The sequence below is a fragment of the Schistocerca gregaria genome, chromosome 8, assembly GCF_023897955.1.
Source record: "Schistocerca gregaria isolate iqSchGreg1 chromosome 8, iqSchGreg1.2, whole genome shotgun sequence".
In the NCBI taxonomy this organism is placed as follows: Eukaryota; Metazoa; Arthropoda; class Insecta; order Orthoptera; family Acrididae; genus Schistocerca; species Schistocerca gregaria.
The window spans coordinates 423,472,965-423,496,772 of NC_064927.1; the positions used below are offsets into that span (position 1 = coordinate 423,472,965).

Below are 23,808 nucleotides of genomic sequence, written 5' to 3' on the forward strand. Positions count from 1 at the left end.
TAGCTTGTCAGGCTATTGCAGGGTAGGTTGTACTAACAAATAATTCTTAAGCAAAAATTTCAATACGTTCCAACGTTTCCGAGTTGATTAACTTTCTAGTTAGCCAGTCAGGGCGGTTCGCGTGCAAATTCAGGCGGACTGCCAGACACTATTAGGGACACTTGTTATCCTCATACCGCAGATGGCGGCGCACGAGACTGCCAAGGCTTTGGCTCTGTTTCTGTCCTTACTGCCGTCTCAAGTCCAATATTTGTATGTTTTGAAACGTCCCCTAGAAAAATTATAAATGACTGTGCTTAAACTGACACACAATATTTTTAGCGCAACGCAACCTGACTTTCAATAATTCCTGCAAAAGAATGGCTCTGAGTAACAATAACCTATACCTTTCACGAATCACTTACCTCACCTTCGTTACTCGAACTACTGCAATACAGCGAGCGCCAATACTACCAGCTAAATAAAAGATCCTAACTACTGAAGTCACTGACTACTGATAGGCATAGTTGGCAAATGAAAGATTTTGATAAAGAACAAAGAATGTATTTACGTTAATAGTGTTCAAAAGTCATTATATATATATATATATATATATATATATATATATATATATATATATATATATATCAATTCATGACATCCAGTCTTACAAATTTACTCTTTCTGGCGGAAACACGTCCAGATCATCCACTCTCAAAACTCCGCCATCTCACTCCCCACATCCACCACTGCTGGCGGCTCACCTCCAACTGCGCAGCGCTACGAGCTGTTCACACCCAACTGCCCAACACTACAATAGCGAATATTCCAACAATGCAAACCAGCCACAGATTTCACACAGCACAGTGATTTTCATATAGAGCGCTACGTGGCGTCACCAACATAAAAACCTAAACAGCCTACTTACTACAGTTTCTCTTCTTCGCTTTTAGGAAAACAAACGAAGAACACATTCGGCGAAACTGTCTCTGGCGAACTGCTTGAATTTCCGCGCAGTGTTTTGATTGGCTAACTTCAATGCTAATTAACTCGGAAATGGCGCAATGTATTCCTTTATTCTAATTAGTTATTTCTCAGCACAGCCTTCCCTGCAACACACTTATACGCTTTTCAGACTGTTTGTGTCCACCGGCTACATTCGTGGGCACGTCAGAAAGTAGTTAACACATTCCGTCCCATGCTAAGACCATTGAGCAACGAGAATGACGCATTATCAGAAGATAGAACATGTTCCGGGATTTCCTGCAGGCGCAGTTCCGCTGCGGATGACGGACCGCATTCACGCCTGTTACTTAGGATCCAGTATGATGGTTCGGTGGCTGCGCGGAACGGAAGGCCTTTCTCCCGGATTCCGCTTGTTACGAAAAGTGACGAGCAGGTTTGCTGTTACGTCACAAGGTGTAGATAGAAGGAGTGATAGCCCAAGAGCGTTGTTTTGTGTCCAATAATAAAGGGAACGGTGAAATGGAAATATCATGAAAACGGTGCATTGCTTCACTAGGATCCCGTTCAAGCAGGGAACAATTTTCTTTTTTAAAAAAATCAGGTAGAGGCCAACTATCTTGGCTAGACAAAGTTTATTAAATTGAAACTGCAAAGTGGATGAATCACAAGTGCATTTAATTTCACTTCACCATTGTTGAATTTGTCTCATGTGGCTACCTTCTTAATGCATGTATTAATCTACAAAGGAACTTCGACAAAGATACTTTCGTTCATACTTCCAGTCGAAGATCTTCACTAAACTATGAGCAACATACTGAAATAACGTTTTGTTTCGCTACTAGACAGTACGAAAGATTACTTCACAGCTGTAACAGAACTCATTCTAGTCCATATTACTAGGCACAAATCCAACTGATGAGGGAGGTTTGAGCATTTACAATGAATGCGTTGCGGGCTTAAATATAGTGACTGGTAACAGTGAAATTGTTTCATTCGACAAAAAATATCTTTTTCTCAAGTATTTTAACAAACTTCTCTGACTAAAGTACGGCTACGGTGTAGCTACACTAACGCAACAATTGTCGCCATAGTTGTTCAACAATGGACGCTGCATAGTTAACAGTCTGAGATGTGATATGATGGAGGTGAGCACATTGCCTGAAGAGACGCAGGGACAGAGATGAATGTGGGTGAAGCTGCCGATAGCGAAAGACGCCCCATGCAAATGGAAATGAGCGTTTGGCGTCATTGGCCGGGAGGCCCCATGTGGGGCAGGACCGGCCGTCTTGGTGCAGGTCTTATTACATTCCACGCCACATTGGGCGACCTGAGCGCCAGATGAGGATGAAATGATGATGAAGACAGCACAATACCCAGTCCCTGGGCGGAAAAATTTCCCGACCCTGCCGGGAATCGAACCCGGGCCCTGAGGACGGCAATCCGTCAGGCTGACCACTTAGCTATCGGGGCGGACAAGATGCTCCATGAGATCGCCAGGCAGAGCGAGGATACTTTACATTGAGGCGACAAAACTCATGGAACAGCGATGTGCACGTATACGGGTGGCGCTAGTGTCGTGTACATAAGGTATGAAAGGGCAGTGTATTGGCGGAACTGTCATTTGTACTCGGGTGATTCATGTGAAAGGGTTTCCGACATGATTATGGCCGCACTGCGGGAATTAACAGACTCTGAACGCGCAATGGTACTGAGAGATAGACACGTGGGGCACTCCATTTCGGAAATCGTTAGGAAATTCTATATTCAGAAATTCACAGTGTCAAGAGTGTGCCGAAAATAGCAGGCATTACCTCTTGCCATGGACAACGCAGTGGCGACGGCTTTCACTTAACGACGGAGAGCAGCGCCGTTTGCGTTGTCAGTGCTGACAGACAAGCAACAGTCTGAAATAACTGCGTAAATCAATGTGGGACGTATGACGAACGTATCTGTTAGGACAGTGCGGTGAAATACGGTTTTAATGTGCTATGGCAGCAGACGGCCGACGCGACTGCCATTACGAGGTGCATTCAAGTTCTAAGGACTCCGATTTTTTTTTCTCTGGACTGGAAAGAGATAGAAACATGCGCATTGTTTTAAAATAAGGCCACGTTCATTATCAATACGTCCCAGAGATGGTAGCACCGTACGGCAGATGGAATTTTACCGCCTGCGGCGAGAATGAGAACAGTTTTATATACTTAAAATGGCGACGTTTTCCTTACTTGAACAGCGTGCAATCATTCGTTTTCTGGATTTGCATGGTGTGAAACCAATTGAAATTCATCGACAGTTGAAGGAGACATGTGGTGATGCAGTTATGGATGTCTCGAAAGTGCGTTCGTGGGTGCGACAGTTTAAAGAAGGCAGAACATCGTGTGACAACAAACCGAAACAACCTCGGGCTCGCACAAGCCGGTCTGACGACATGATTGAGAAAGTGCAGAGAATTGCTTTGGGGGATCGCCGAATGACTGTTGAACAGATCACCTCCAGAGGTGGCATTTCTGTGGGCTCTGTGCACACAATCCTGCATGACGACCTGAAAATGCGAAAAGTGTCATCCAGGTGGGTGCCACGAATGCTGACGGACGACCACACAACTGCCCGTGTGGCATGTTGCCAAGCAATGTTGACGCGCAACGACAGCATGAATGGGACTGTCTTTTCGTCGGTTGTGACAATGGATGAGAAGTGGATGCCATTTTTCAATCCAGAAACAAAGCGCCAGTCAGCTCAATGGAAGCACACATATTCACCTCCACCAAAAAAATCTCGGGTAACCGCAAGTGCTGAAAAAATGATGGTGTCAATGTTCTGGAACAGCGAAGGCGTAATCCTTTCCCTTTGCGTTCCAAAGGGCACTACGGTAACAGGTGCATCCTACGAAAATGTTTGGAAGAACAAATTCCTTCCTGCACTGCAACAAAAACGTCCGGGAAGGGCTGCGCGTGTGCTGTTTCACCAAGACAACGCACCCGCACATCGAGCTAACGTTACGCAACAGTTTGTTCGCGATAACAACTTTGAAGTGATTCCTCATGCTCCCTACTCACCTGACCTGGCTCCTTGTGAATTTTGGCTTTTTCCAACAATGAAAGACACTCTCCGTAGCCGCACATGCACCAGCCGTGCTGATATTGCCTCAGCGATTTTCCAGTGGTCAAACCAGACTCCTAAAGAAGCCTTCGCCGCTGCCACGGAATCTTGGCGTGAGCGTTGTGAAAAATGTGTACGTCTGCAGGGCGATTACGTCGAGAAGCAACGCCAGTTTCATCGATTTCGGGTGAGTAGTTAATTAGAAAAAAAAATCGGAGGCCTTAGAACTTGAATGCACCTCGTACTAACAGCACGACATCGCCTGCAGCTCCTCTCTTCGGCTCGTGAGCATATCGGCTGGACCCTAAGACGACTGGACAGCTGGAGGATTGTACAGAACGTTTTGGGGAATTCGAGAGAATGATCGTCTGACATTAATCCCATCGAACATTTATGGGACATAACTGACGGCTCAGCTCGTGCACAAAATCCTGCACCAGCAACACTTTCGCATTTATGGTCTGCTATACACGCACCATGCCTCACTATTTCTATAGGGGACTTCCAACAACTTGTTGAGTCGATGGCACGTCGCGTTGTTGCAGTACCCCGGGCAAAAGGAGCTCCGACACGACATTAGTACGTATCCCATGTCTTTTGTTGCCTCAGTGTATAATATGATGGTTATTTGAGAGTGGACGAACTGACGTTTCAGTCTGGGATTGTGAAAGTAGACCTTTATACTTGCAAACAAGATACCTGTGTAAGAAATACCACTTCTGCAAAAGAACGTTTCGTAGTTACACTAAGAATTTTAGCGATAGGTGAGGGATAATCGTTAATACTAACATAAAGTTTTTATTTCAATTAAGAAGTGGAACTTCCACAGGTAGCCCGCCCCGTTGGGCCGTGCGGTCTAACGCACGGCTTTCCGGGCGGGAAGGAGCGCCTGGTCCCCGGCACGAATCCGCCCGGCGGATTTGTGTCGAGGTCCGGTGAACTGGCCAGTCTGCGGATGGTTTTTAGGCGGTTTTCGATCTGCCACGGCGAAATGCGGGCTGGTTCCCCTTATTCCACCTAAGTTACACTATGTCGGCAATTGCTGCGCAAACAAGTTTTCCACGTACGCGTACACCACCATTACTCTACCTCGCAAACATAGGGGTTACACTCGTCTGGTGTGACATGTTCCCTGGAGGGTCCACCGGGGGCCGAACCGCACAATAACCATGGGTTCGGTGTGGGGCGGCGGAGGGGTGAAGTGGACTGCGGTAGTCGTCGTGTGGTTGTGGACCACTGCGGCTGCGGCGGGGACGAAGCCTCTCCGTCGTTTCTAGGTCTCCGGTTAACACACAGTACAATACAATACACAGGTAAATGTCTTCTTTCACAAAATTCGTTTCGACCGATCGACTCATTCATAAATAAGAGTGTCATTACTTTCAGTTTCTCAGCCAAGTATTGACACCTTAACCCACTCAATTTTTCCCTTACTGCTTCCAGCATACAGCCACTTTTGATGTAGCTGATCGCTGCAGTTATTTTCTTCTATGACCCTAACCGCATCCCGCAGCTTTTATAATCCTCATGCTTTGGATTATACATCACTTTATTCTCTTCACGTAATAGTGACACACCAACTAACCTTCGAAGACATTCACGGAAGCGCCAAGTGTATAATGACTTTCGTGGAAGGTTGGACCCTGCACCAACTTTTATGAAAGGTCTTTTGCAAAACATATATTTTATTAAAGCACCCCTACTACCTTTTTGGTCTAACCTTACGCTAGGGTGTAGAGGCATCAAGTCCCTGGACGATCTATCTCCACGAAGCTCTGTCTTGGGCGTATTGCCTGCTGCAAGCCCACCCCAGTCAAGCTCTTAATCTGGTTTATGCACTGCAGTGTTGCGCGTAATCTAGGTCTTCGGCCGTCGACTTAGGCCTCTATGATTGTTCTTTCCATTGCCTCTTGCCTTCTGGAAATATGACCAAAATATTTCAACCGATTTTAGTTGCCAAGAGTCGACAGTCTTTTTCTGACGTCGAGCTGCCTGAGGATCGATTCATTAGACCGAGGTGCTGTCCATGCTATTCGAAGCAATATTCTACAGCACAACATTCCAGAGCATCAATCCTGCGGCGATCCACAGTCTTCATCGTCCAAGTTTCTGCAGCACAGGTCACGATAGGGAAGATCCGACGAACGTGAGGGTTGTCTTGACAGAGATGAAGGTGTCCTTGCAGATACGAGCAAGTTTTGCTGTAAAACTTCTCGCAACCGAAATGCGCTGCGGATCTCAGGCTTGCAATATCCAGTATCGATGACAACCGATCCTGAATACTCGACGCTGCTGACGACATCGTAGCCAGAAATTCATGTGATGTCAGGCCTGTTGTCTTTGTGTTGTCGATGTCAAGACCATATTGTCTGCTTCTATAGGCCAACCTTCGCCTGATTCTTACCAATCGATGTTCGTCTGCTGCAATTGTCGGAGTGTCACATCTATACCTAAGATTGTCAATTTTTCTGCCACCTACAATGATGCTGTCATACCAGTCTTCAAGAACCTCCTTCGTAAAGTGCTCATTATATGCATTGAACAATAATGGAGGGAAATGTGACATAATAGCTTTAATAAAAGGGTTTATTTTACTGAGTAATACGGACCTAAAGCCTACGTCTCTATCCATACTCTGAAACTACCGTGACGTGCATATCAGAGGATAGCCATGTATCGGTACTTTCGACTTAACCATATGTTAGCGTTTTTTCCCGCTGCTTTCGCTTATGGCCGCTCGGGAAGAGTTTTTAAATGCCTTTGTGTGCTCTGCGTTTAGTCTAAGCTCGTCTTCGCTGTCGCTTCGGAAGCAATGATTAAGCCTGCAGTTTATCCCTAGAGTCCCCTCATAATGCAGGTTCTTGAAACTTTGTTAGTACCCTTTTGTGGGGTATCTGACGTCGGTCTTGAATCGTCTGCCAGTTGTAACCCAACTATTATTACACTTTGAAAAAAACTGTAAGTTTAGAAAAGAAATTTGGCTAACAAACATCACAAGTCCCTTGTGTGACTTTGCTTTCTTGATGTTTTCTCACTGTCTTGAGAATAATTTTAAGTTGATACTGTAAGAAAAGACTTTTTCTTTCCTTAGTTTTCTACGTTGTGATTTCATTATTGGGTGTTTCTTCAATGGGATGACACTGCTTGCAAAATAAATTTCGTTGTTGCATTTTTTGCACATACGTCATTAAACTGAATGCAATTTGCTATTCGCTTCACTTTTCCCACATTTCAGTAACAATGTTCTCTGTTTGACATATCCAGTCAACATGAGTTTCAGAACTCGGCAGCGTACAAGAACAAGCTCTCCCCACCATACTACCGTTTGCCCCCAAGAAACTATTTTCAACGATCATAAATAAAGGATAATAATGATGGTGTTAACAAACATAGTTCAGTCATGCTACACATTTTTTTGGTTATTTTGTAAATTATTCAATGATCAATAATAATTATAATATACTTAAATGTAATTTTAACGTCTAAAGTTTCCAAATAAATTAATTGCTGAAAAGTAAGATCTTCTGAATGTTCTTGAACCAATACTATTCAGGTGCAGGTGCAGTTTATACGTGTACCTCACTTTCAAATGGTTCAAAGGGCTCTGAGCACTATGGGACTTAACTTCAGAGGTCATAAGTCCCCTAGAACTTAGAACTACTTAAACCTAACTAACCTAAGGACATCACACATACCCATACCCGAGGCAGGATTTGAACCTGCGACCGTAGCAGTCGCGCGGTTCCAGACTGTAGCGCGCCTAGAACCGCTCGGCAATCCGGCCGGCTATCTCACTTTTACACAAGTTGAAAACAAAAGTTGTTGGTAATTACCTGATTTAGTTACTGAAGAAATTTAATGTAAGATATGCAGATTGTTCCTGCCGCGATACGTAATACAATTAACATGAATAGTGGCACAATTATCAGACCTGGAAGACGTCGCAATAACGCTCAATAGCGTTTGACACCAACTGCTCCTCTTACAAAAACCTGATAGTGCTTGATCACTGAATACAACGAAAACTCATCACAATTAAACAAACATCCTAGTAAAGCAGCTGGTTTCCTTTATTGTTTAAGGCTCGCCATACAGAAACTGTAGGACATTAGGAATTCAAAACGTAAAGTCGAATCGAGAACACGAAAGTTTTATTTAACTTATCAAGTGATCAACTGACAAAGAATAATACAGAACAATGTTGTGAAAATTGCTCCAGATTAAAATAAAAATTACTCTAAACCATGTGAGATCCTCGTTTAACTGAAAGACTGCAGGAAGTAGAATGAATTAGACTTGCACATCAGGACATCTCGCATGAGACAAATATTTAGATAACTGAGCATACACGATGCATAACCAAACGAGTTAAATACGAGCTGTTCAGAAAATTGATTGCGCTATACAGCCTGAGCGACATTTAACATTCTTCAAGTACAGCGAGAGGGCACCAGTCAACACTGGGCTTGTCTCCAGAACACGCACAATTTCCAGGCTCTACGTGTATGGGAGATTGAATGCTGCTGCCAATCCGACGAACCAATATGATCCTTTTTCTACGTAAAAGTATGTGAAAGCAACAGAAATTTCGTAGTCGAACCTTTCGAGAAACGCCATTACAATTCATGAAGTTCGTGCTGGTTTCCAACATTATCTCTACACTGGCCAGCACGGGACACACACCGACTGGTGACACTAGCGTTACTTTGGATTCTGCAGTGCACAATAATTTTGGAACGAAACAACGAACTTTCTCACGCCAGGGAAATGCCGGAATGTGGTCCTATCTTTGATGTGCGGACAGAAAGACTAATTCCATCCTCAGGCAGACCACCCCTTTCCTCCTCCACACCCCCCTACTCACCTCTTCACCCCCAGGGGAAAGCTCCGGCGACCGGAGGGCACCCCACCCCTACCTGTGACAAGCAGATTAACGCCAGAAACGGTTGACAGTAAGAATTTTCGGAAACAGGACCATTTCAGCGCAAACTGAAGGTTACCTACGAAAAGCTTGTAATGTTGATGCGTTAAGTTGTTCTGAAAGCGGTGCTGATATTCAAGACAATAAAAGCGGGTTAAAAGCCGTGAGCTATCTGGGGAAATTAACCTTGCATTACTGAGCAACTGTTTCACCAGGTATCCAGTCTAGCTTACCAAATTCCCAACCAGACTAACATTAATTATAATTTCAGCATATTACACTTGATTCATAATTAAACTGGTGCCTTGTTTAGGATTGTGAAAATGTGAATTTGTAATCTTACGGAACACATCAAATGTGGAGCCAAGATTGGGAGACTGCATACAACACTGCATTAATAAAATAACACACGAAGAACGTTGAAACATGTGTAAGAGAAAATTAACCACAACCAACCGATTCAATTTTCACCCAAAGAAGTTACGTTCGTAGCGCAATCCTGTCCGTCATGAAACTGCCACACACTGGTATACTAAATTCATACTAACTCTCTGTGAAAGCTTCCCGAAAAGAATAGCTCAGGGCTTCTTTGATGATTACACCACATGCTTCACGTGGTGAACTTGGTTTACACAAAGAGTGTAACTCCACAATAATTTTGATGATTAAAATAAATTACATCGAAACGCAATTTACAAAAGAAAACCTCGAACTGGTAACTATTGCCTTACTATTAACCTGATGGGTCAAACAATTGTATAAGCACGTGGTACTGGTCTCACAAAGTACACCCCACGTGGGTTGAACATAAAGGAAAGTTGCTATATTGAAAAGTATTGTGAAGATGAGACGTTATAATCTCACGCACATTCGCATTTAAGATTGATGATCTTAGTTACAGTTACGGATCTTCAACACGTGGTTCCACTTTATTCACTAAGTAGTGACAAAGCAACTACTGGAAGATATTCTGAACTTCACACTCGAATTACACTTCGTTGAAATTTAAGATAAAGTAAGATATTTTATATCTAAACCTGAAATAAAGGTGATTAAATTTTCAGTCAGGCTGAACTTAAGAAATCCATTGTCCTACGGACTTAGCAGAGACGTGAGAGATCTTACCACTTCAGACGCTCGCCGCGGACAGACTTGCGTGTGCCCCTACTGAGGGTGCTTCACAGACACAAACGGAAGTGACCAGAGAGGCAGCTTCCTATACCTGTACAACACAATGCATGCATATTTTCATGCATGCACTCAACATTCTGGCGATTACACCGTTTATTGCCGCGCGGGATTAGCCGAGAGGTCTTAGGCGCTGCAATCATGGACTGTGCGGCTGGTCCCGGCGGAGGTTCGAGTCCTCCCTCGGGCATGGATGTGTGTGTGTGTGTTAGTCCTTAGAATAATTTAGGCTAAGTAGTGTGTAAGCTTAGGGACTGATGACCGCAGCAGTTAAGTCCCATAAGATTTCACACAAATTTGAACATTTTGCACACCGTTTATGAACGTACCAGCATTTCACATTTCCAGTAATTTATCTTACGCTTATGTTAACCTGCGATCTTGCAGTGTTAGTCACTTAAATCTACTCATGCTCATAAATTAAGGGTAATGCTTATACATGGTGAAACAACGCTCTGGTGGGTGGTTTGCAAGTTTAAATCACCTCAGCGTATGACCATGCGGTGCATTTGACCTGCGGTCGTCGCACGGTGGCGCTGGCAGCAGTCCACATACGCAGAGGTGTGTTGGTGCATGTCAGAGTACGGTGCAGCGAGTAAGTGTGCAGACGTTTTCAGACGTGCTAATGGTGACTGTGTGTTGAAAATGGCTCAAAGAACACATATTGATGGCGTTATGAGGGCGACTGGAGGCTGCTCAAACACAGCAGGTCGTTGCAGGTCCGTGTGTCACAAAGTGTGGTCTCAAGATAATGGCTACGATTCCAGTAGACAGGAAACGTGTCCAGGTGCTACAGTACAGGAAGTCCACAGTGTACAACACCACAAAAAGACCGATATCTCACCATCAGTGTCCGCAGAGGGCCACGGAGTACTGCAGGTAGCCTTGCTAGGAACCTTGCCGCAGCCACTGGAACAGTTGTCTCCAGATGGACAGTCTATAGACGACTGAACAGACATGGTTTATTCGCCTGGAGACCTGCAGGGTGCATTCCACTGACCCCTGGTAACAGGAGAGCCCGTAAAGTCTGGTGTCAAGAACACAGTACACGGTCATTGGATCAGTGGTCCCAGATTATGTTCACGGACGAGTCCATGTATAGTCTGAGCAGTGATTCTCGCCGAGGTTTCATCTGGTGTGAACCACCAGGAACCATATACCAACCCCGTAATGTCCTTGAAAGGGACCTGTATGGATGTTGTGGTTTGATAGTGTGGATTACGATTGGTGCACGTACACCCCTGCATGTTTTTGACAGAGGAACTGTAACAAGTCAGGCGTAAACCAGGAACCAGATACCAACCCCGTAATGTCCTTGAAAGGGACCTGTATGGATGTTGTGGTTTGATAGTGTGGATTACGATTGGTGCACGTACACCCCTTCATGTTTTTGACAGAGGAACTGTAACAGGTCAGGTGTATTGGGACGACATTTTGCACCTGTATGTCCGCATTTTCAGGGATGCAGGGGGTCCCACCTACTTCCTGATGGATGCGAACGCACCGCCCCACGGAGGTGCAATCGTGGAGGAGTACTTGAAACACATGATACCAGGCGAATGGAGTGGCCTCCCTGTTCTCCGGACCTAAACCCCATCGAGCACATCTGGGATGCTCTCGGTCGACGTATCGCTGCATGTCTTCAAACCCCTACGACACTTCAGGAGCTCCGTCAGGCACGGTGCAAGAATGGGAGGCTATACCCCAGCAGCTGCTCGACCACCTGATCCAGAGTATGCCAACCCGTAGTGCGGCCTGTGTACGTGTGCATGGTGATCATATTCCATATTGATGTCGGGGTACATGCGCAGGAAACAGTGGCGTATTGTAGCACATGTGTTTCGGGACGGTTTTCTGAACTTATCACCAATACCGTGGACTTACAGATCTCTGTCGTGTGTGTTCCCTATGTGCCTATGCTATTAGCGCCAGTTTTGTGTAGTGCCACGTTGTGTGGAACTACCTTCTGCAATTATCCTTAATTTATGAGCATGAGTGTATCTTACCTAGAGAAACGTATTCCCGAAATTTTATTACTCTACATTAATGTTCTTTTCGATGTCGCGATTTTTTCCCCTCAGTGCAATTATGAAAAGAAACTGAAACTGAAGCTTTATTGGTTGGTGTTGTATATAAAACAAAAGTGTCGTGTTCTTCAATAGGGAATGACAGCTTTTCATTAACTAGTTCCATTACAAAGTTCAAGCTATCATACTTTTCGTTACGCACTCCCCTGGGTCAAATAAAGCTGTGGCCGTTTGCACTGCCATTTATCCCTATTTTGTATTTGTCCCACACACCTGATCAGTATTCTGGCGTGGATTGAACGAATGTTCTGCAAACAATGTGACAGGATGAAACTTCCCGGCACATTAAAACAGGACTCGAGGCTGGGAACTTCGCGTTTTGGAGACAAGTGCTCTACCAGCTGAGCTACCCAAGCACAGTTTTACTTCCGCCGATACCCCACTTCCTTCCTACCTTCCAAACTTCACACAAGCTCGCCTGCAAACTTGCAGGGCTAGCACTGCTCTTGTCTTCCGGGAGAGCTGGTCCCAAAAGTTTCACAGGAGAGATTATGTGAAATTTGGGAGGTAGGAGGTGAGATGTGAGATACTGATGGAAGTAAAGCTGTGAGAACGTGCCGTGGGTCGCGCCTGGGTAGATCAGTAGGTATAGCCCTTGTCCGCAAACGGGAAAGGTCACGATTCCGGTTCCCTGTCCAGCACACAGTTTTAATATACGAGGAAGTTTCCTATCAGCGCACACTTCGCTGCAGAGTGAAAATTCCATTCTGTAAATGCGACTGGGTATTTGTGCAGAATTTTTTTAGATATTACTTCATTATAAGTAACTGCAACGTGTACGAAAATTTCTGAGGTTACTATTAGGGATACTAGGAAAGTAAGGTCCGATCGGTCACAAAATGGAAACCACTGTGAAAATCAAAAATATTTTACTTGCAACAGTTAGCTACCCCTTCCGGCCACATTTCTACGCAGTCGCCACACTGATGTTTGCCAACTTCCCAATGTCCTTCATTCAAGACAGCCGCCTATGCTTTCCGCCACTTCTCTACGCTTGCCTACAACTCGTTGTCTGTGCCAAAATGTCTTCATAGCAATCGTTTCATATGAGCAGGGATGAAATTGAAGGGTAGCCAGTTACGGGGTGTATTGTGGGTGACCAAACACCGCCCATCGAAAACGCTGCAGGAGCATCGTCATTACCCCTGCAGAGTGCGGCCGAGAACTCTCATGAAGAAGGAAACGCTTAACAGTTATGTTGTGAGGTCTGAGGTCTGCATGAAATCTCTCTCCAGGACTTCGTCATTGACGGGAGACACTGTTTTCTATAAAAACAAAAAAAAAAAAAAAAAACCCGGAGCACTATGGCACTTTGTGCGGTAGCGTTCTCGCTTCCCGCACCCTGATTTCCGGGTTCGATTCCCGGCGGGGTCAGGGATTTTCTCTGCCTCGTGATGACTGGGTGTTGTGTGATGTCCTTAGGTTAGTTAGGTTTAAGTAGTTCTAAGTTCTAGGGGACTGGTGACCATAGATGTTAAGTCCCATAGTGCTCAGAGCTATTTGAACCACTATGGGACTTAACTTCTGAGGTCATCAGTCCCCTAGAGCGTAGAACTACTTAAACTTAACTAACCTAAGGACATCAGACACATCCATGCCCGAGGCAGGATTCGAACATGGGACCGTAGCGGTCGCGCGGTTCCAGACTGTAGCGCCTGGAACCGCTCGGACACTCCGGCCGGCCACTGTTTTATAGGCTTCACGTGCTTTCTCTGTGCTCTGAACTGAAATGGGCGACATGACGCGATCGGCGGCCATAATAGAGACACTGTCCAACACATCTATGCAAAGCTTCATAGGATTTTCACTGCGGTTTCCATTTAGCGCCCGATCGGACCTCACTTTCCGAATAGGCCTCGTATTTTCCATTGGATGCATAAATGTTGGGGAGCGTCGGTTCCCGAATTCTTGTGGTAACCTTCCCCTTACCGAAAATTTTATGCAAATGTCTGCAGCTAACGTCAGACTATTTATTTTGTATGTAACTGCTTTGAAAGTTCACCTCTCATCCTAAAATGTCACTGTTGTGAGTTGTTGAGGGCAGCCATCGCTTTTGACTGCATCCACACGGGAGGGAATCGAGTAAAAATGCATACATAAGAGTGCCAGCCAACGCACGAGCAGAGGCGCTGGTGGTGTTCAGAAGGCCAACACCAGCCGGGTCAGCTCTTGAGTTGCGAACTGCCCGGTTATCACCGTCACTGAGAGACTTTACCTCGCCGTGTGTTAAATAAGTTCATTTCACGGAGGTGAATGTTCGACGACAGTGTTAGAATTGTGTGATCGTCTTCAGACCTTTGGAGAGGAGGAACCACAAACCCCTCAGTAAAGCTGTCGACAAGAACGCTCCTTACGTCACGAGCAGAAAGCTCGAGACCCACAGAGAGCAAGACCTCATACTGTCTGTACTTGTCTTGTTTAGTAGACGCCCATATTCGTTGGGTTTTATGTTGTGTCTTACAGCCCGTGAGTACATGCTGTTTCTAAGCGCCAGCACATTTAATGTCTTGAGAACGAATTGTTATTGTTCCGATTCGTTGTAATAAAACAACGGGAAACGTGAAATTGGTGATTAAAGAATTTTCATATTTAGACATTATCGCGTTATAAATCACGTGTTATCAATGTAATCCGTTTTTAGGCCACAGTACATTAAAAGATTCATGAAAATCTTGTCGTTTTTGTTTGGATTTGTTATAAGACGATGCGAATTAATAACACATCGGCGATTAAAGCCTGTAGAAGAGAGTAAGATAAAATCAAAATTCTGTTGTAACGAAGCTACATCCTACCGTAGTGTCTAGACGTACCATGTTATAGTGCAGAGATTAGGTCGGTTTGGCGTTCGAGAAATCTCGTATTTAATTTATTTTAACCAAACAAACACTGTTTTTATTATTGTTACTGAACAACCTAGGGTCCGGGTTACAAGCTCATTTTCAAGTACATTACTAATTCCCAAAGATGATAATCCCCAGATAAACATGATGAGGCAAAGATAGTCATCTCAACTTCTTAATGTATCGATCCACGGCTTAATATAAAATTATTTCGATGATCCATTTTTAAGAAATTACGTATAGAATTACACAATCCAGCAGTTTCACTGACATGACTGAACATACCTGGGAATAAAGTTACCGACAAGCCAATAACTTTTTATCTACTGACGGACTGAGTCCCGAAGTTTTACTCCTATCCTAGAGTTGTGATTTCGTCTAAAAGAGATGAATAATTGAACTGGGTTTGCTCGTTTAGTAATACGTGTGGCGATGTACAAACTTGTTTTTTAATTTCTAAAATTTCGAACTGGTTGAGTTTAGCCACCTTTTCCTCTGTGTGTAAAACTTGTGCATCTATTATGTATTTGTGGTTATTGTTGAGGCAATGTCCCTCAAAGGCTGAATCACTCTTCTGTCTCCAGCTTCTGCAGATTGACTTCCTCGTCTGTCGAATGTAGCAAGAAGGACACTCACGGCATGTGATTTTTATGAATCCCACGTCTTTGTGTTGCCTGGTTGTTTGTCTTTTGCATTGTACAAGCAACTAACTATTGTCTGACGGACATAGAAAAACACGGAGAAACCCATTTCCTTCAAAATGTTACTTATCCTGTTTGACGTTTTACCTATAAAAGGTAATCTGCACCATTTCTTTTCCAGTGTGTCTGTGGTTTTCACTGGGGACAGTAGGGACCTATCTTGCTTCTTCATCTTTTTACCTAGGATTTTATCAATGATGCTGGAGTTAAATTCATTATTTACGGCTATTGTTTTTATTGTATTAAGTTCCTGGTCAAAGTCTTCTTGGGGCATAGGGATAGGAAGGAGACGGTGGATCATTTGCTGGAAAGCTGTACGTTTATACGCTGTAGGATGTTGGGAGAAAGTCGGGATGAATGTGTCAGTAGAGGAGCCGACATTTTTTTAAATTTATGGTTGTTGTCTTCCATCTTTAAGCTAATGCCCGGGAAATTTATGCTGTCACCCCCCCTCCTCCCCCCACTCCCAACTCCATGCTGACCTTTGTGTTAGTGTGTCACTGGTTCATATTTTCCACAAATTTTCCGCAGATTTTTTTCCTTCACGTTCGTGTTTTCCAAAAAGTTGTGAGGCTTCCTTACGCAATTAATAGAAATAATTTACATAATACTTAATGTTATGCGAATATAAGAGCGTTCTGTGCTAGGAGCTGGATTGTTCCACTTGATGAACTTTAATAAGTTGATAGCCCGGACATATATCTTTCCTTTTTGTCTTATTACACGTTGACGGATATTGACGTTTTTATTTATACAGGGTGGTCGGAAATTCCCGTTACAAACTTCTAGGACATGTAGAGGGTTGTAAGTACAGAGCATTTCGCATAGGAACACACGTCCGGAATCGTATCGTTTCCGTTCTACGACAGTTTCAATTCAGATGTATACCTCGTCAACGTCTGCTTAGGGCAAGAAAAACGTCTCGGAGTTCCCTGTCCGCCGCGCGGGATTAGCCAAGCGGTCTTAGGGGCTGCACTCATGGACTGTGTGGCTGGTCCCGGCGGAGGTTCGAGTCCTTCCTCGGGCATGGGTGTGTGTGTTTGTCCTTAGGATAATTTAGGTTAAGTAGTGTGTAAGCTTAGGGACTGATGTCCTTAGCAGTTAAGTCCCATAAGATTTCACACACTTTTTTTTTTAGTTCCCTGTCCTGGTATGCAACAGGGTGGACACGATGATCCCCAGATGTCACTTATTGTCCGTTTTGCTGTGACACCGAGTCAATACCTGTGCATCAGCGATAGAGGAAACCTGGTGCAGAGCAAGTTTGCGGAATACACAGACATGCTCCTTTTGTATGACGAAGCTGGAGGTAACGAAAGAGCTGCTAGTCGGCTGTATCACGAACGTTTTCCACACCGTCACACTCCATCACACAAACTGTTTGCCCAAGTTACACAACGGCTCCGAGAAACGGCTACCTTCACCGTCAGGAGGCAGGACTGTGGTGCTCCAGGGCGACGCCGCACTCCCGAATTTAAAGAAGGTGTACTGCGTCGCACTGAAGATAGCCCGTAAACGTGTTCGCGAACATGTGCACGCGCAAATTCTGTTAGTTACAGTACCGTCTTGGACGTCCTGCATGGGCAACAATTACATCCGTACCACTTACAAAGGGTACACGCTATGGATCCAGCAGACTTTCCACAACGCGTCGCCTTCTGCACATGTTTCCTGCGCCGTTGCATCGACGCACCCCTGTTTCAACGTCGAGTTCTCTTCACAGATGAAAGTATGTCCACAAGGGATTGTGTTTTGAATGCTCGAAATAGCCATGGCTAGTCGCACGAAAACCCTCATGCCACGCATGTTCAGCGATTTCAAGACAGTTTTGGAATTAACGTGTGGGCAGGTATTCTGGACTGTCATGTGATTGGACCATACCTCCTTCCATCCAAGCTCAAGGGCCCTGCATACTTAGTCTTCCTACGACACGTACAGGATCCGTTCTTGGAAGCTGTGCCAGTGAATGTCCGTCAGGAAATGTGGTTTCAGCATGATGGAGCACCACCTCACTTTTCGCTGTCTGTCCGGACACATCCTAACAGACGGTATAGTGAAAGATGGATAGGCTGTGGTGGTCCAACCGCGTGGCCGACACGATCGCCGGATTTAACCCCTATGGACTACTTCTTGTGGGGTCGTATGAAGAGCCTAATTTATGAGACACCTGTAGAGACAAAGGAACGAGTTCTGGCCGCTGCACAAGACATTTAAGAGACACCAGGTGGGATGGAGAGAGTGTACCAGAACATGCTTCGGAGGTACAATGTTGTAGGGAAGCAGCCTACTCACGCCGTATAAAATTCACAGCAGTCTTTCAATTGTGTGCCACCAGTCCGCTGTAACTAGCTCTGACGTCATAAATGTTGCGCAATACTTTAAAAATCAAGTAAAGAACCTGAAACGTTGCTAGCATCTCAGGAGTAATACTGTATCATTATGTGTTGAATATCAATTCAATAACTTTAACCGCTTTCGAAGTTTGGACGTTTTTCTGTAAAAATCATTGGCGCAACAGAAAAGAGCTAGAAACTTAAAAATTCATTGTTAGATTCCTTTTGCATAACAATTTAGTAGAAGCAGTATTCTGGATCTCAGAAATTAAAATTTTAGTTGAAATTCATGATTTTCTGGTTTTTGTCTTAGAAATTAAGGAAGCAAGATAGATTAAGTAGGTGAATAAATAAAGCTAGGATGTTTAAATTTAAGTAGAAGGGAGATCCGCTATATTCATGAAGATGTGAGAAGTTTCAACTGAATAACTATAAAACCATAGCGATAGCGTATCTCCAAAGGGCAAGTTCAGAGCTCGTCTACTGCGTGTAGTGTAATTAAATTAATTCTCTCGCTCAAAATATTTGACTGAGCCACGTCAGACTTTTATTATGATTACTTACCTGTGTGCCGATTGCACATTTAAATTGAGAGCTTCATTGGCCATCAGCAACGGAAGCAATGATTTATTTAATAACTTGAAGTGATGCCTTACTAGCCCAGCGGCTAGTAGGGAGAGCCGATTTTATCAAGCGTTCCCTTAGCCGTCAGCACCGCGGCTTTATATATAAGAACGCTGCGCGAGGAAAAAAGGCCCCAGTTCTCTCCAGACGCTGATCAGCGCACCATCTGTGCCGGGAGTCGCGTCGCGTCGGTATCATTGCTATAAACAACATCGGATGCCGTAATAAGTTACTCGGGATACGCGTAACCATCAAATCGTTTTTGAGTGAAGTGTTAATTCTGGGATGACTTTAATGATCTATCTTCAGTTCGCGTATGTCGTATTTTCACGTGCCGCCGCGGGACAGACATTCTACCATTATTTACCGTGGCGTTTGATGAACATTATCATCAAATTATGGCGAGCATTCACTTAAACACTTAATTTGAACAGTTATAGTTGCATCAGCGCATTAGACTCTGAACTGCTCTGGTAGTTGGATTGTGTGGATCATTTTTGGTCTGTGACTTTCAGAATATAGTGAACATTTTAGAAAGAATCGTTTTTGATTATGAATCCCAGACAATCACCTAATTCCTCAGAGCTACAAGCTGTATCTATAAGTGTATTTCTCAGTTGAAGTGGGCACTAGGAAAATGGTTCAAATGGCTCTGAGCACTATGGGACTTAACATCTATGGTCATCAGTCCCCTAGAACATAGAACTACTTAAACCTAACTAACCTAAGGACATCACACAACACCCAGCCATCACGAGGCAGAGAAAATCCCTGACCCCGCCGGGAATCAAACCCGGCGCGGGAAGCGAGAACGCTACCGCACGACCACGAGCTGCGGGCTGGGCACTAGGAATTCTAATTAAAGGCTTCTCGTTTTGCTAATCACTTTCTGGTCGCCAATATTGTCTGCACCCCGCCACGTCCTGTCTGGCGACGGCTTAAGGCACCACCTTACCTGTCCTGGGCTGAGGCGCCTTCCTTGCAACCGCATGGGTTCTTCAGCTTGTAGGCAGTTGATTTCCGTATCTACGTCACAAGTTTGTCTCGCATTATAGGACACGGGACTTCCCGTAGCCAACTCCTCTTGTGGACTGTGTTCGCCTCTTCACCTTCCGTCACGCAAAGAAAATTACAGGCTGCCAGAACGCGTCGGTGCTATTGTTTCCGAAACCTAAATGTTCTCCATACAGGGAAGCACACGTCGATAGCAGGCAGTTATCTGCCTTGTCCTTCAGCTTAAAATAATTGCAGTCCTTCTTGGAACTGCCTAGATGCCGTCACAAGAATTTCTACTCAACCACACGTAAAACAGCCGGAAGACTGTCACGTAACTTATGAAGCAGGTCTCAAAAATAGGAACATACCACTGTCTGCAGCGATTGGCTATCGTTGTAATTTGCACGTGCTCTTCACTTGCGAAAGACCAAAGTTAGGCTTACCTTTGAAACTCTGTGTTTCCTTTCAGTGACAGCGAAAGGAAGCTACTAGTCATAACTACCATTTCTCTATACAAAAAGGAAGCGTACAAGCTGTTCATGAATCATTATTTTCTTCTGACACTGAGTAGTGTAAGCAGCAATCCGTGAAGTGCCATCACCGAAAATCACGGGAGCCGAAAAACTAAAAACAAAATAATCTTTGCGCAGATTCATAGCAACTGTGTAACACCAATGACTGCTAACGATTATCATACTTTAAGGTAACATCTATGTTCCCTATGGATACTGTAGTACTACAAGTTTATATGCCATATAGCTCCGCGGACGATGAAAGATTGAAGAAACGTGCGATGAGATAAAAGAAATTGTTCAGATGGTTAAGAGAGACGAAACTTTAGTCGTGACGGCTACTGGAATTCGATAGTAGGGAAAGGGAGATAAACAAAAATAGTCGGTGGACAAGGGCTTGGGGAAAGGAATGAAAGAGAAAGCAGCCTGGTAGAACTTTGTACACAGCATAATTTACTCATTGCTAACACTAATTTTAAAAATCATAAATTTATAAGTGGAAGAGACCTGGAGACACCGAAAGGTTTCTGATTAATTATGTAATGGTTAGACAGAAATTTGGGAACCAAATTTTAAATTCTATTTCCTGGGGCAGATGTGGACTCTGACCACAATTTATAAGTTATGAATTAGTTATGAACTGTAGATTAAAACTGAAGAAATAGCAAAATGTTATGAAAGTAAGAAGATGGGACCTGGATAAGATGAAAGACCTAGAGGTGGTTGAGATTTCAGAGGGAACATTTAGGGAATGATTGACTAGAACAGGGGTAAGAATAAAGTAGAAGGTGAATGGGTAGCTCTGAGAGATGAAATAGTGAAGGCAACTGAGAGTCAACTTGATAAAAAGACAAGGATTAATAGAAATCCTTGAGTGGCACAGGAGGTACTGAAATGAAGTGATGAAAGGAGAAAATAAAAAAATGAATCAAGCGAAAGAGAATACGAACATCTAAAAAAATGAGATTGGCAGGAAGTGCAGAATAGCTAAGCAGGAATGGCCAAAGAACAAATGTAAGGATTTAGAAGCGTATTTCACTTCAGGAAAATAGATAACGCTTACAGGAAAATTTAAGAGTATTTTGGAGAAAAGATAAGCAGCTGTATCAGTAACAAGATATCAGATGCCAAACCAGTACTACGCAAAGAAGGAAAAGCAGAAAGGTGGAAGGAGTACATAGAGGACCTATACGAGAGAGCCGAAGCCAATATTTTAAAAATGGAAGAAGACGTAGATGAAGGTGACGTGGAAAATATAACACTGCGTGAAGAATTTGATAGAGCACTGAAAGACCTAATTCGAAACAAGGGACGTTCAGTAGACGACATTCCGTCAGAACTACCGATAGATTTGAGAGAGCCAGCCAAAACAAAACTCATTCTTAGACTTCAAGAACAATGTAATAATTCCAATTCCAAAGAAAGCAGATTCTGAGAGGTGTGAAAATTACAGAACTATCATTTTCATAAGTAAAATACTGACACCAATTCTTTAAGGAAGAATAGAAAAACTGATAGAACCCGAACTCGGGGAAGATGAGTTTAAATTTCGGAGAACTGTTGGAACACACTAGGCAGTACGGACCCCACCACTTATCTTAGAAGAAACGTTAAGTAAAATTAAACCTACGTTTGTAGCATTAGTGGACTTGGAGAAACCTTTTGACAATGTTGAGTAGAACACTCTCTTTGAAATACTGACGGTAGCAGGGGTAAAATATAGGGAGCGGAAGGCTATTTACACCTTGCATAGAAACCGGACGGCAGTTGTAAGAGTCGAGAGCCATGAAAAGGAAGCAGTGATTGAGAAGGGAATGAGACAGGATTGTAGCTTATACCCGATGCTATTCAGTCTGTAGACTGAGTAAGCAGTAAAGAAAACTGAAGAAAAATTTGGAGTAGGAATTAAATCAGGGAGAAGAAGTAAAACTTCGAGGTTTGCCGATGACATCCTAATTCTGTAAGACACAGCAAATTACTTTGAAGAGGAACTGAACGAAATGGACAATATCTTGAAAGGGGGATATAAGATAAACATCAACAAAAACCAGACAAGAATAACAGAACGTAGTCGTATTGAATCAGGTGACCTTCAGGGAATTATATTAGGAAGTCATACACTTAAAGTAGTAGATAGGTTTTTCTACTGGGCGTCAGAATAAGTGATGATGGCGAAGTAGACAGGATTTAAATTGAAGACTGTCAATGGCAAGAAAAGCGTTTCCGAAGAAGAGAAATTTGTCAACATCGAATATAGAGCTAAGTGTTAGGGAATCTTTTCCGAAGGTATTTGTCTGGAGTGTACCTATATACAGAAATGAAACACAGACAATAAACACATTAGATAATAAGAAAATAGTTTTGCAAATGTGGTGCTACAGAAGAATGCTGAAGATTAGATGGGTAGATCACGTAACTAATAATAAGAAGGTACTGAATAGAACTGGGTAGACAAGTAATTCGTGGCATAACCTGACTAAAAGAAGCAAACGGTTGATAGGACCTATTCTGACAGATTAAGTGATCACCAATTTAGTACTGGAGGGAAGTGTGTGTGTGTGGGGGGGGGGGGGGGTGGTAAAAATTCTAGATAGAGACGAAGAGAGGAATACAGTAAGCAGATACAGAAAGATGTAGGTTGCAGTAGTTATTCGGAGATGAAGAGGCTTTCACAGGATGGAGTAGCACGGAGAGCTGCATCAGAGCAGTCTTTGGACTGAAGACCACAGCAGCAACATATGTTCGTTGTCTTGTAACAAATGGAAATAATTATTCTGTAAATTTATGCAGCCGGCCGTTGTGGCCGAGCAGTTCTAGGCGCTTCAGTCTGGAACCGCGCGACCGCAGGTTCGAATCCTGTCTCGGGCACGGATGTGTGTGATGTCCTTAGGTTAATTAAGTTTAAGTAGTTCCAAGTTCTAGGGGACTGGTGACCTCAAATGTTAAGTCCCATAGTGCTCAGAGCCATTTGAACCTGTAATGTATGCCACCAGAATTAATTTGTAAAAGTTGTTCTTAAAACATTGTTCTTTCATAATGCAAATAGGTATAACCGGTTTATGTTCAGGGATAGTACGAAATGTAGTCCCTTCGCAACGAAAATGATTAGGCAGGAGTGTAAAAGTTGGTTTGACGCTAAGAAGTGCAAGAAGTCTTTGTGGCAGAGTTAGCCATCAACCTAATATCCCGAATGATTAAGGAGGCAATAACTGTAGCAAGAGTGGAATAATTATGTCTCGGATGTGGATTCCATCAGTGATTATATGTGGCATTTATAGATCTGAGCCTTTGCTGCGCACTCAGTGATCATCACCTGCTAGTTATTTAGTTAGCTACATGTTCCATCAATCATATGAACGCTTCTTCTCTCGAAATAATGGAGAACGAGTAAGTATACAGGATACGTATAAATGATCATTGTTAACATTAATGAACATATTTTTAATGATACTCAAGCAAATACGCTTAAAGACTAGGTGCTTTGTAGGTTGCCAGTTTTTAAGTAAAAATCGTTCATACTGAAGAAGCGTTGTCGAGGAGAAATGATTTTAGGTTAGATTTA

The 23,808-nt window shown here is 43.6% G+C and overlaps 1 long non-coding RNA gene across 1 annotated transcript in view; it reads right to left on the reverse strand.

Annotated features, from left to right (window-relative positions):
• LOC126284220 (uncharacterized) overlaps positions 1 to 19,839 on the reverse strand; it is a 59,478-nt gene extending 39,639 nt beyond the window's left edge. The window contains exon 1 of the long non-coding RNA XR_007551449.1: positions 19,694 to 19,839. This is a non-coding gene — a long non-coding RNA (uncharacterized LOC126284220). The remainder of the gene's footprint in view (positions 1 to 19,693) is intronic.
• Positions 19,840 to 23,808: the final 3,969 nt, after the last annotated feature.